General features: G+C 41.6%; 1 protein-coding gene across 2 annotated transcripts in view; it reads left to right on the top strand.

Moving 5' to 3' along the window:
* Nucleotides 1-12,587, top strand: part of LOC124785238 (organic cation transporter protein-like) — a 164,722-nt gene that overhangs the window by 53,892 nt on the left and 98,243 nt on the right. The window contains exon 2 of one of the 2 annotated variants that reach the window (XM_047254164.1): nucleotides 1,939-2,068. The exons of the other annotated variant lie outside the window; for it this stretch is intronic. The gene's annotated coding sequence lies outside the window, so the exon portion shown is untranslated. The remainder of the gene's footprint in view (nucleotides 1-1,938; nucleotides 2,069-12,587) is intronic. 2 annotated transcript variants of the gene reach the window in all.

Raw genomic sequence — 12,587 nt, 5'->3', positions numbered from 1 at the left:
TAACCTATAGTGCTTTTAAAATTACTTGCGATTTTTGACAGTTCGGTACATGTTTGGGGTATGCTAAAAGTCATCACACGCTTCCTAGCGTAAATAATTGCGCAGTTAATAGCAAGTCAAACAACCAGTAACGTAAAATACTCTACCCAAGCGGAATCATAAAAAAACGGGACATTTGAGCGTCCCCAAAAAAACTTTCGGGACAGCAGGACATTTTGGTAAAAAACGGGACTGTCCCGGGAAAAACGGGACGAATGGAGACCCTACCGTAACCGTATTAGGCATGGTAATGTGTGTGTTTATTTAGTTTTTCCATATTTTTGTCCACGCCCTATATGTGCGTGAAATTTTCTGGTGTAGATAGCTACACGACTCCGCGTCCTCTCGTCGCTATTTCCTTTCGTCTGCAAGGCGGAGAACTATTCCGCAGACTGAAAACGTGCAAAACAGAACCAAAATTTGTACGAACTCATTTTTTTCTTTTTTTTTCAGCAGCGTTCAGATGGTTCAAATGGCTCTGAGCACTACGGGACTTAACATCTGAGGTCATCAGTCCCCTAGAACTTAGAACTACTTAAACCTAACTAACCTATCGACATCACACACATCCATGCCCGAGGCAGGATTCGAACCTGCGTCCGTAGCAGCCGCGCGGTTCCGGACTGAAGCGCCTAGAACCGTTCGGCCACCGCGGCCGGCTTCAGGAGAGTAGGAATATATATGCAGTAGGTGTCCACATGCTCAGAAGAGACATACATTGTGTCCAAAGTCACGCGGCTATGGAGTAAGGTTCACCTGTAAGCGGTCAGCAGCTTCCGAATGCAGATGCATTGCTAGCTAGTAGAGAAAAATCCAGCTCGAAATTATCGTGGATTTTGTACATGCAAACCATGTAGATCTTAGTAATTTGCATTCGATATCTAGAATAAACTTTCCGTGAAACTTTGATGAAATAAACTCAAAAGGCATTTTGCTTTTCTGCAAGAAAGTTAAATGTAAAGAAAGATCCCTGTTGTTATTTTTATATCTCGTCTTGCACTATATTGAGTTACCGCCGACTCTGTTTTAATATCCTGAGGTCACTTTGTGAAGTGGCTTCCCAATACATCAAGGTGAAAGTATCCCGAAAAATTTAGAATTTGGAACTAGGAAATCAGCATTAGCGATTTATCGAACATTCCAATACTTTTCAGAAACGAAATACTCATGCTTTTCTTATTTCTGGTACTATCTTTTTAATCACTGTCCATCTGAAGGGAAACTGAAATCGTTATTGTAAGTAATCCTTTTCATAGGCATTAGTAGCACAGTTTCCTATTGAAGCTACTTGCAAATAAGTGTGATGGCTTGGGTATCTGTATAATCCGGAGAAAATGACTCAGGATGCCACATATCAGTCTTATCCCCGGGGGAAATTGCTCGAAATGCACACAATTTAACGGACTAATTGGCCACACACTCCCACACTAACAAAATTATCTAGCAGTTGTCTGGCAAATATACGATATCTCATCGAAAATATCCAAACATCTCTGTCTAATACGGAATAGCCCATTAGAAGTCACGAAGAGCTTATTCTGTGCACCTACGCCGCACATCGTCTGACAGCCAGTGAGCATTCGGTAGTGTTCTGAGCGCTCTGATGTGAATGTCATAGCCAATGCGAGCATTAAACATGATCTTAGCGAGTTATTTAGTAAATTTTTATTTGATTTGTTGCGAATTATCATCGTTCTTCAAGCGCAAAGTTGTGCACGACGCGCAACTGTCACTTGGATTGGAGAAAACGAGAGCATGTAATGGATACTGATTATTGAAGGGAAATAACACAGAAAATCTGGAAATAAAATCCAACTTGGAAATAAGTAATGTTATCTAAAGCTTTGCTGAAATGAATCTGCATAACCACATTGCTAAAACACTTGGTTTAAATTTCAGATTAAGAAACCAACACATTGAAGATATCAGCATTTGTATAGATGGGAGCCTAGCAGAAAATTCCAAATCCACAAAATTCCTTGGGATGACAATTGATGAAAATTTAAGCTGGGACAAGAACATAGACTATGTAAGTGGAAATCTCAGCTCAAACCTATATGTTCTCCACAAACTCAGCTTCCTAAAAGACATAAATATTATGAAAATTACATACCACTCACTAATTCATTCCACATTAAGCTATGGCATAATTTTGTGGGGAGACACCTCCAAAACAAACCTAAATAGAATATTCAAAACGCAAAAATTAGCAAAAAGAATAATAGCCAACCTTAAGTGGAGAGAATCATGTCAGTCAGCATTCAAAGCACTCAAAGTACTAACATTACCAAGCATTTACCAAATTCAGATATGTATCCGATACTCAAGATACCAAGCCCTAGCACAACCATGACACTAGGATGCGGAACTTCTTCCATGAAGCCGTATATAACACCATGAAATCCAAAAGCCCTTGAAAAACTTCCTTCATACTTGAGACAGATAAACAATGCAAATAAATTCAAAAAGTCTCTCAAAACATTTTTGATACTGTTACTGTAGTATAAATGATTTCATGTACATAGCAGAATAATCCAAAAATGGCATTGTAATACTATGAACAAAAATTACAAAAATAGATGTAGGCGAGTTTGAGATGTAGGACGTGTAATAAAGTGAGACAAATTGCAATGTAGTAGTGTGTACTAAATATAATGTATCTTACAAAACTACAAAATACGTAAAAGAAACTCTCTCTCTCTCTCTCTCTCCCTCTTATATATTATTATTTTCGATTATTCCCTTTTGAGAGAGCGATTGAACTTGAGTAGTCATGATTTCCTCTTCTTTCTTCGTTTTTCCCAAATTCTCTTCATACGTTCACTGCGTTCTCTTTTGCATTCTTCCGACCATCTTTTTCCCGTTCTGTTCTCCGTGTGTTCTTGTTTAAGTGTGTGTTTCTGTATGATGTTTCTAAACTGTTCTCTATTGTTTATGTTGTCTTGTGTGATCCCCAGTTCTTTAATGTCTTCTTCTGCTTCAGTGATCCACTTTGTCTTGTTTTTGCTCTTGTTCACTATCTCAAAGATTTGTCTTGTGAGCCTGCTTTCATTCATCCTGCTGATGAGTCCATAAAATTTCATCCTTCGCTTTCTAATGGTGTCTGTTATTCTTTCTATGTCTTTGTAAATCTCTCTAGTTGGCCTCTTTATCCAAATTCCTTCCCGAAACACTAGTCCATATATTTTCCTCAGAATTTTTCTTTCCTGCTTTTCAACGCTCTGATCTTAGTATGACCATGAATCACTGTAGTTTCTGCAGCATAAAGAGCTTCTGGGAATTATATGGCTGTCATCACAACCGTTTTACAAATCCTAATGTGACGGTCATGTATAGTTAAACAATGACTTTCAGCAGCCATTTCTCCTGAAGAATTCTCGAGTGGAAGTCCGGGACATTCAAAATAGGCAAATCTCGCACGAACATACACTGAGGTGACAATAGTGATCGTATGGCGATATAAACATATACGAATTGCGATAGTCTCGCGTACGAATGGTATAAAGGGCAGTGTCTTTTGTACTCATGTGATTCATGTGGAAATGGTTCCGATATGATTACGCCCGCACGACGGGAATTAACAGACTTAGAACGCGGAATAGCAGTTAGAGCTAGATGCATGGGACATTCTATTTCGGAAATCGTTAGGAAATTTAATATTCCAAGATCCAGAGTGTCAAGAGTGTGCCGAGAACACCGAATTTCAGGCGTTACCTTTCACCGCAGACAACGTAGACGGCCTTCTCTGAACGATCGAAAGCTGTAACGTTTGCGTAGAATTGTCGGTGACAAGACAAGCAACACTGCGTGCAATAATCGCAGAAATCAACGTGGGACGTACAAATAACGTATTCATTAGGACAGTGGGCGGAATTTGGCGTTAGTGGGCTACGGCAGTAGATGGCTGACGCGAGTGTCTTTGATAATAGCACGACATCACTTACTGGGCTTCTCCTGGGCTCGTGACCATTATCGTTTGGATCCTAGACGCTGTAAAACCATGGCCTGGTCAGATGAGTCCCGATTTCAGTTGGTAAGAGCTGATGGTTGGGTTCGAGTGTGGCACAGACCCTACGAAACCATGGAACCAAGTTGTCAACAAGTCAATGTGCAAGTTGGTGGTGGCTCCACAATGGTATGGGTTGTGTTTTACGCGGATTGGACTGGGTCCTCTGGACCAACTGAACCGGTCATTGACTGGAAATGGTTACGTTCGGTACGGAGACCATTGGCAACCGTTCATGAACTTCATGTTCCCAAACAACGATGGAATTTTTATGGATGATAATGGATTTCAATGATGATAGTCGTAATAATGCCTTTCTATGTCACCGGGTCACAGTTGTTCGCAGTTGGTTTGAAGAACATTCAGGACGATTCGAGTGAATGATTTGGCCACCCAGATCGACCAACATGAATCCCATCGAACGTTTTTGAGATATAACCCAGAGTTCAGTTCGTGCACAGAACCATGCACCGGCAACACTTTCTCGATTAGGGACGGCTATAGAGGCAGCATGACTCCGTTTTTCTGCGTGGGATTCCCAACAACTTGTTAAATCCATGCTGCGTCGAGTTGCTGCTTTACGCCAAGCCAAAGGAGGTCCGACACGATATTTGGCGGAATCCAATGACTTTTATCACTTCAGTGTATTTAATTAATTAATTTTTTTCAGTAATCCAGAAATAAATAGTCGGGATTGCTAGAAGTGCGGCCATGAATTTCTCGAAGTTTAAGTTTTATTCGACAGGTAAAGAGCCCATTTTTTTATATCCAGATACTGTCACTTCAATGATGATAGTCGTAATAATGCATTTCTATAAACATACACACTATCTTCAGGTCAATAATCGCTGCTCTGCAAAAGTGTCTCGATAAAACGCTCGATCTCATTGTCACATGATTGGTGGTTGGCGTTGCGAGGTGGCCAGACATGTGCAGCTGGTAACGTAAGTTTTTCTTGGGACCTACGGTTCAGGTGATCCATGGTCAGTCCAGCGTACTGGGTAAACCTCATTTAGATACGCAGCACCGAAATAGCAAAATGGGATGATGCACCATCTTGCTGAACTAACAGACGACGTCCCATGAATAGGAACTTCGGTAAATGACATATTCCTCGCTAAAGATCACTTTGCATCGCTTAGGAATTGTGCCGGAGACCTGAACACACGTTGGCTGATGTGCACATAACTGTAAGTCCTCTTTCATATGCTTGCGCCAAGCTGACTGTGACACAACCACATTTGCTGATCTTTTCCGTGTCAAATTCATTATTTTGTGAATTTTTCACAAATGCTGCGACGTCAGTGCATTGTGCCTCTCTAATTGTCGACCGCTCCTCGGTTTATCTTTTTTTGTTCCCACCGCAGAGGTGTTATCTCTGGAAGTGGCTCAATCCCGAATCGCATCTGGTAATTCGAATATACGAGGCGTGTTTTTTTTAGTAAGTACCGTTTTGAAATTAAAAAAAAGACGTGCTAAGATATCTCAATAATTTTATTTTTACATGAAAGCCTGTACCTTAATCTACTTTTCTACATAATTTCCGTAATATTGAGGCATTTGTCATAACGTTGTACCAGTTTTTGAATACCCTCCTCATAGAAGTCTGCCGCCTGACTTGTTAACCACTGCATCACCATTGTTTTGACTTCGTCTTCGTCTTGAGGACGCTGGCCGCCCAGGTGTTTCTTCAAGTGCAGGAACAGATGGTAGTCACTGGGCGCAAGATCGGGGCTCTACGGAGCATGATCTGGAGTTTCCCATCGAAAAGATGTGATGAGATCTTTGGTCTGATTCGCCACATGCGGACGGGCATTGTCATACAGCAAAACGATGGCCTTGCTCAACTTCCATGGACTGTTGCTTTGATTCTGGTGTGACGTAGGCCACTCATGTTTCATCGCCCGTAACAGTTTGGCTTAAGAAATCATCACCGTCGTTATGGCATCGCTCAAGGAAAGTCAATGCACTGTCTAAACGCTTGGTTTTGTGCACATCCGTCAACATTTTCGGTACCCAACGGGCGCACAATTTTAGGTAATTTAAGTGCTCGGTAACAATGCGATACAAAACACTACGAGAAACATTAGGAAAGTCATCCCGCAAGGAGGAAATCGTAAAGCGTCTGTTTTCTCTCACCTTATTGTCCACTTCCTGCACCAAACTTACATTAACGACCGAAGGACGCCCACTCCGTTGTTCATCATGCACATTTGTCCGGCCATCTTTAAATGCTCTCACCCACTTTCTTACCATAGAATCACTCATAATGTTTTCTCCGTAAACTGCACAGATCTCACGATGAATATCGACCGCTTTTAGGCCTTTAGCACTAAGAAATCTTATAACAGCCCGTACTTCACAGTCGGCGGGATTCACGATTATCGGAGGCATCTTAAACTCTCAGTAACAATGTAAACAAGGAAGAATCAGACTGTAATAGTGTCAGTGCGTAGATTGAGGTGCAGGCTTTCATGTAAAAATAAAATTATTGAGATATCTTAGCACGTCTTTTTTTTTAATTTTTAAAGTGGTACTTACTTGAAAAACACGCCTCGTATTTGTTCCAACCACTGTGCCATTCTTGGCCTTTCATGGATCCAAGTGCTTGCAATTACGCAACAGACAACAGCCTGAGGTCAGTACATTGTAAGTTTGCTGTGTCGTACATGTGCCAGTCTTTCGAAGTGTGGGTGAAGAAGGGGGGGGGGGGGGGGATGGGGCCCTGTGTCCGCCCTGTTTTACATCAATTCCTTCCTGTTATTGCTTCATAAGCAATGTTGCTTGAAGCTACCGTGAGACAAAATTGGATCTTTCTTCTACACGCTATAATACAGAATCAAAGGAATGACTTATGTGTTGGAGATATATCATTCGCCAGAAACATAAAGCAGAGCAGGTTCGAGAACATTTTTCCACAAAATATACTGTTCATTTGGTGGCCCGTGTCAATTGTCAATTGTGGCTACTATTTCGCCCCTTTCAACTTGAGGCCCCAAGAGGCCGCTGCTAATCGTGATAAATCATACATGGAAATGTTACGAAGTTGTGGCGTCTCTGGCGCTCCTCCCAGCTTGGCATCCAAAGCGGTGGCTTTTATTGCTTGAGCCTTAAACTGGCCCTGACATCAACAAAAAATTGTTTTTGGCGATTTATAGAGACCAGTAGATCTGTTTAAAGATCGTGTATATGCAGGACACATCAGTATGACACGGCTTCTTATCGAACTAATGCATAGGATAAAGATGCGATTCTTGCTTTCCTACAAAGAAGATTTGGCTCTGTAAACATATTGCGCTTAGATGTTCTGCTTTTTGCATGTCCAGTACAAAAATTATTTGGTCACTGATAAGCAATAATTCATCTATGGTGATGTTTTATCCAAAAATACCAAAATTTGTAATGTGTTGATAGTATCCTCTTGATTTATCTGTGTAATGAGTTAAGACGTAAAACTTACTGGCAGATTAGAACTATGTGCCAGACCAAGACTCGATCTCAGGAACTTTGCCTTTTGCAGGCAAAAGTCTACCAACTGAGCTAACCAAGGATGCATCATAACCCATCCTCACAGCTTTACTACCGCTACTACCTCGTCTCCTATCCTCCAGACTTCACAGAATCCCTCCTGCGAACCTTCTAACATTAGTATTCCTGGAAGAAATGATATTACAGAGATACGGCTTAGCCACAACGTGAGGAATGTTTTCAGAACGAAATTTTCATTCTGCAGTGGAGTGTGTGCTGATATGAAACTTCCTGGCAGACTTAAACTGGAAACATCCTCAGGCTGAGGCTAAGCCATGTCTGTGCAATATCCTTTCTTCCAGGAATGCTGGTCTGGCTAGGTACGCAGGACAGCTTCTGTGAAGTTCGGAAGGTAGGAGATGAGGTACAAGTGAAAGTAAAGCCGTGAGAATCGATCATCAGTGGTGCTTGGGAAGCTCAGTTAGTAGAGCACTTGCCTGTGAAAGGCAGAGTTCTCGGTCTGGTACACAATTTCAACCTCTCAGGATGTGTCACATCAGTGCACACTCCTCTGCAGAGTGAAAATTTTATTCCAGTTTTTCATTCCAGTTAAGATATATTTCCCAAAAGACTGATATATACAATAGTAATATCCATTTTTAAAAAAATGGAAATAAGTGAGTGATCGGTAACTAGAAAGCCTCTTCCCCTCCTTTTCTTCTTCTCAAAGTGTTTAAGAAGGTAGCTTATAACAGATCACTGTCCCACTTTTCTGACAACAACATTTAATGACTGTTCAGGTTGAGTTCTGTAAAAGGGAATTCAAACAAGAGAATTTCAGGATGAAATAACAACAATATGCAAAGGACAGACTGCTATCCACCACATCGAGAAGGCTTTGAATCACAGACAGGCCTAATGAAAAGGAGTACTAAAATAATTATAATTTCCGATAAAGTTCTTCTTCCAAATAGAATACACCCGCACAAGCACAATTCACACACACATGGCCACTGTCTCCAGGCACTGGAGCCTGAATGCAGCTGCATCTGATGTGAGCACCAATCTGATAGGGCAGTGGGGGGTGGGGGGAGGGGGCGGTTATTGGGGAGACATGGGGTGGGGTAGGCTAGTATAGTGTTGGAGTGGGAGCAGGGAAGGAATGGGTAGGTGGTGGAATAGTGATGGCTGAGGCCAGGATATGTTGCAGGGAGAGTTCTCCAGAGTGCAGTTTAGAAAAGCTGGTATTGGTAGGAAGAATCCAGACGGCACTGACTGTAAAGCACTCTTTAAAGTGAAGCACATTCTGTTGGACAGCCTGTTCAGCAATTGGCTGGTCCAAAATATCTCTTGGGCACAGTTTGGCAGTGGACATTCATGCATACAGACAGCTTGTTTGTTGTCATTTCTTTGTAGAAAGCAGCACATTGATTTATAAACCACATTGTCACTTTCACAGGTGGCCATCCACTGGATGGGTATGAGATGCCAGTCATAGACTGGAATGATAGTAATGGGAGATTTGTGGGACAGGTTTGCACGTAGATCCATTGCAGGGATGAAAGCCATGTGGCAAAAGGCTGTGAGCAGGGATGGAATAGGATTGGACAAGGATATTGCATAGGTTTAGTGGGCAGCAGAACGCTACTATGGGAGGGTTGGTGAGGATAGTGTGGGAGATATTCCACATTTCAGGGCATGGTGAGAAGCAGACAAAACCTTAGTGGAGAATGTGAATCAGTTGCTCCAGTCCTGGATGGTACTGTGTCAAGAGAGGAGTGCTTCTTTGAGGGCCAGAAAGTGGATATGTGGAAGATGGTTGGTGACTGGAGAAAAATGCATGAGCGATCTGCTTCTGAACATGCTTGGGAGGGTAATCTCAGTCTGTGAAAGCCTCAGTGAGTCTTTGGGCATATTTGGAGAGGGACTGCTCATCACTACACATGAGACTACCACAGGTGGCTGGGCTGTATGGAAGGGATTTTTTGCTATGGACTTGGTCAGAGCTGTCAAAGTGGAGCTGTTGTTAGAAAGGTTTATGTGGACAGAGGTACTGATCTAGCCATTCGTGATGGAGGTCAACATTGAAGAAAGTGACTCTTTAGGGGTATAAGGCCCAAACGAAGTGAACAGGGAAGAAGATGTTGAGGTTGGAGAAATATCAACAGAGTGTCTTCACCCTTTGTCCAGATCACAAAGATGCCATGAATGAATCATTTGAGTGGTTCAAGATTCTGGGCAGTCGGGAAGAATTCCTCTAAATGGCTGTGATTAGGTTGGCATAGGATGCTGCCATGTGTGTGCCTATTGCTGTGCCACAGATTTGTTTATGGATACTATAAAGGAGAAGTAAATGTGGATAAGGATGTAGTAGGTCATAATGGCAAGGAAGAAGTTGTAGGTTTGGTGTTAATTGGGTGTTGGGAAATATAGTGTTCAAGCGTGGCAAAGCTATGGGCATTGGGGATGTTAGTGTAGGGGGAGGCATCATCTGCCATTCATGTGTGAACATGTTTACTCACTTACCTCAGATTGCAGAATATACTGATTTATAATACTTAACAACATAGTCCACAAGTGATTTCTCTCATTAGATTAGCTCTAGTTTAGATGGTTTTAAAACACTTGACAGCAGGATTGTTGCTTGCTGTTTTGCCACCCTAGGTGAGAACTGAAAAATGACACCTTTTCTTTTTTACTACCATCAGTCTCCCTTATATCCCCTCCCCCCTCTCCCCTCCTCACCACTACCAACATCCAACAACACAACATGAAAAATCTCCTATTATACTTTTACTCACTAAACAAGGCGACCAGGCATCCTCATTTTCTGGGGACAGTCCTCAGTTTTCATGCTTTGTCCTCTATTCCTTTAAGAATGATTGAGGACAGTAAATGTTCTCAATTTCGAATTTTTTGTCCTCATTTTTGAAGTTTCCCAAAATAATTGAAATAGGAAGAATGTGCTTAATATTTCAAATTAGAACACAACTAAATATACCAATGCAATCAAATGTGGTATCAATTACCTATTTTATTTATTTGCAAAAAAAAGGACTTTCTGGTGCAAATGAATTTTTCCTTCAATTTAGAAATTATATTATACTGATGGAGACATGCTGAAGCATAAAACTATCTAATCTACATAATCATGGTGTTATTTTGTTTCTGTTTTAATTACAACATTTTGAAAACAAGGAACAAATCCAAACTTTTTCAGCATCCATTTTTGTCAAAGTAAGCACAGACTTTTAATTAGCTGTTCCATGTTTTACTTTTGTTTCTTTTTAATTTTTTTCTTCTCATTTGTTCAAATTTTTCACTGTCTGATTCTTAATTAATTTCTTCTGCCCCCTTCTGCCCCTAAAATTTAGCTGCCCTGGGTGGCTGCCTAATATTGCCCAGTGGTAGAAATGACCCTGCTTGACAGAAGAAGTAAGGAAGAGGTGCTTTAACATGTTGATGTATAACTTGTGGTTGTGAATTTCACAGTTCATCCTAAATTCACACATTTTATTAACCTAAATGCAATTATGGAGTAAATGTTTAGGTATGTAAGCTTAACAGTCACCAGAAATTTCTTCTGCAGTATGTTTTGTTATTGACTTTATACAATATTTTCATTGCATGCTTCTACAAACAAATTCTCTTTTGACCATAGCCTTACCGCCATGGGAGATTATCACAGGATTGAGTGAATACATGAAAATTACGCTAACAATACTGTCCATAAATCAATACAGAGAGAAAGTTTTTCAAGTGAAAAGCAGATAAAACTGATCTTTATGGTTAAGATCAAACAATGGAAAACCAAGGATGGAATGTAACAATATTATGACAGGAAAGTTGCTACTCGCCATATAGCAGAGATGCTGAGTTGCAGATAGGCACAACAAAAAGACAGTCACAAATACAGCTTTCAGCCATTAAGGCCTTTGTCAACAATAGATAACACACTCACATACACACATACACACACACACACACACACACACACACACACACACACACAAATATGCAACTCACACACTCGAATGCAGTCTCAGGGGACTGAAACCACACTGCGAGCTACAGGACCAATGCATGATGGGAATGAAGACTAGGTCGGGGTAAGGAGGAGGCTGGGGCAGGGATAGGAGGGATAGTATGGTGCAGGTGGCAGACAGTGAAGTGCTGCACATTAGATGGAGAGCATGGGAGAGGTGGACGGGGGAAGTAGTGGAAAAGGAGAGAAGTAAAAGGACTGGGTGTGATGGTGGAGTGATAGCTGTTTAGCTCTGGAATGAAAACAGGGAAGGGGCTGGATGGATGAGAGCAGTGGCTAACAAAGATCGAGGCCAGGAGGATTGTGGGAATGTAGGATGTATTGCGGGAAAGTTCCCATGTGCACAATTCAGAAAAGCTGGCATTGGTGGGAAGGATCCATATGGCATCGGCTGTGAAGCAGTCATTGAAATGAAGGTTGTCATGTTTGGTAGCGTGTTCAGCAACAGGGTGCTCCATTTGTCTCTTGGCCACAGTTTGTTGGTGGCCATTCATGTGGGCAGACACTTTGTTGGTTGTCATGCAGACATAGAATGCAGCACAGTGGTTGCTGCTTAGCTTGTAGATCACATGACTGATTCCACATGTAGCCCTGCCTTTGATGGGATAGGTGATATTAGTGACCAGACTGGAGTAGATGGTGGTGGGAAGATGTATGGGACAGGTCTTGCATCTAGGTCTATTACAGGGGTATTTGCCATGAGGTAAGGGGTTGGGAGCAAGGATTGTGTAAGGATGGACGAGTATATTGTGTAGGTTCGATAGATGGCAGAATACTACTGTTGAGGGGGGGGGGGAGGGGGGGGAGGGAAGGATAGTGGGCAGGTACTGCCCATATATGCTGATTGAGAAAATTTACAGTCTTATCTCATTGAAACTACACCTCATCTGTGAACAGCACTTTTGCACTAAATTAGGGTTGACACTTTGTTGAATAAACCATTCGAAAAGAGTATTTGTGCAGGAAAATCAGGTGCTAATAGTGTCTGCACACACTGTAAATGGTATGGATACAGCTGGTCCTTGTGTA

This window comes from Schistocerca piceifrons, chromosome 1, assembly GCF_021461385.2.
Source record: "Schistocerca piceifrons isolate TAMUIC-IGC-003096 chromosome 1, iqSchPice1.1, whole genome shotgun sequence".
NCBI lineage: Eukaryota > Metazoa > Arthropoda > Insecta > Orthoptera > Acrididae > Schistocerca > Schistocerca piceifrons.
The sequence above is the reverse complement of the archived record's forward strand: the minus strand, read 5'-3'. Positions and strand labels throughout refer to the sequence as shown.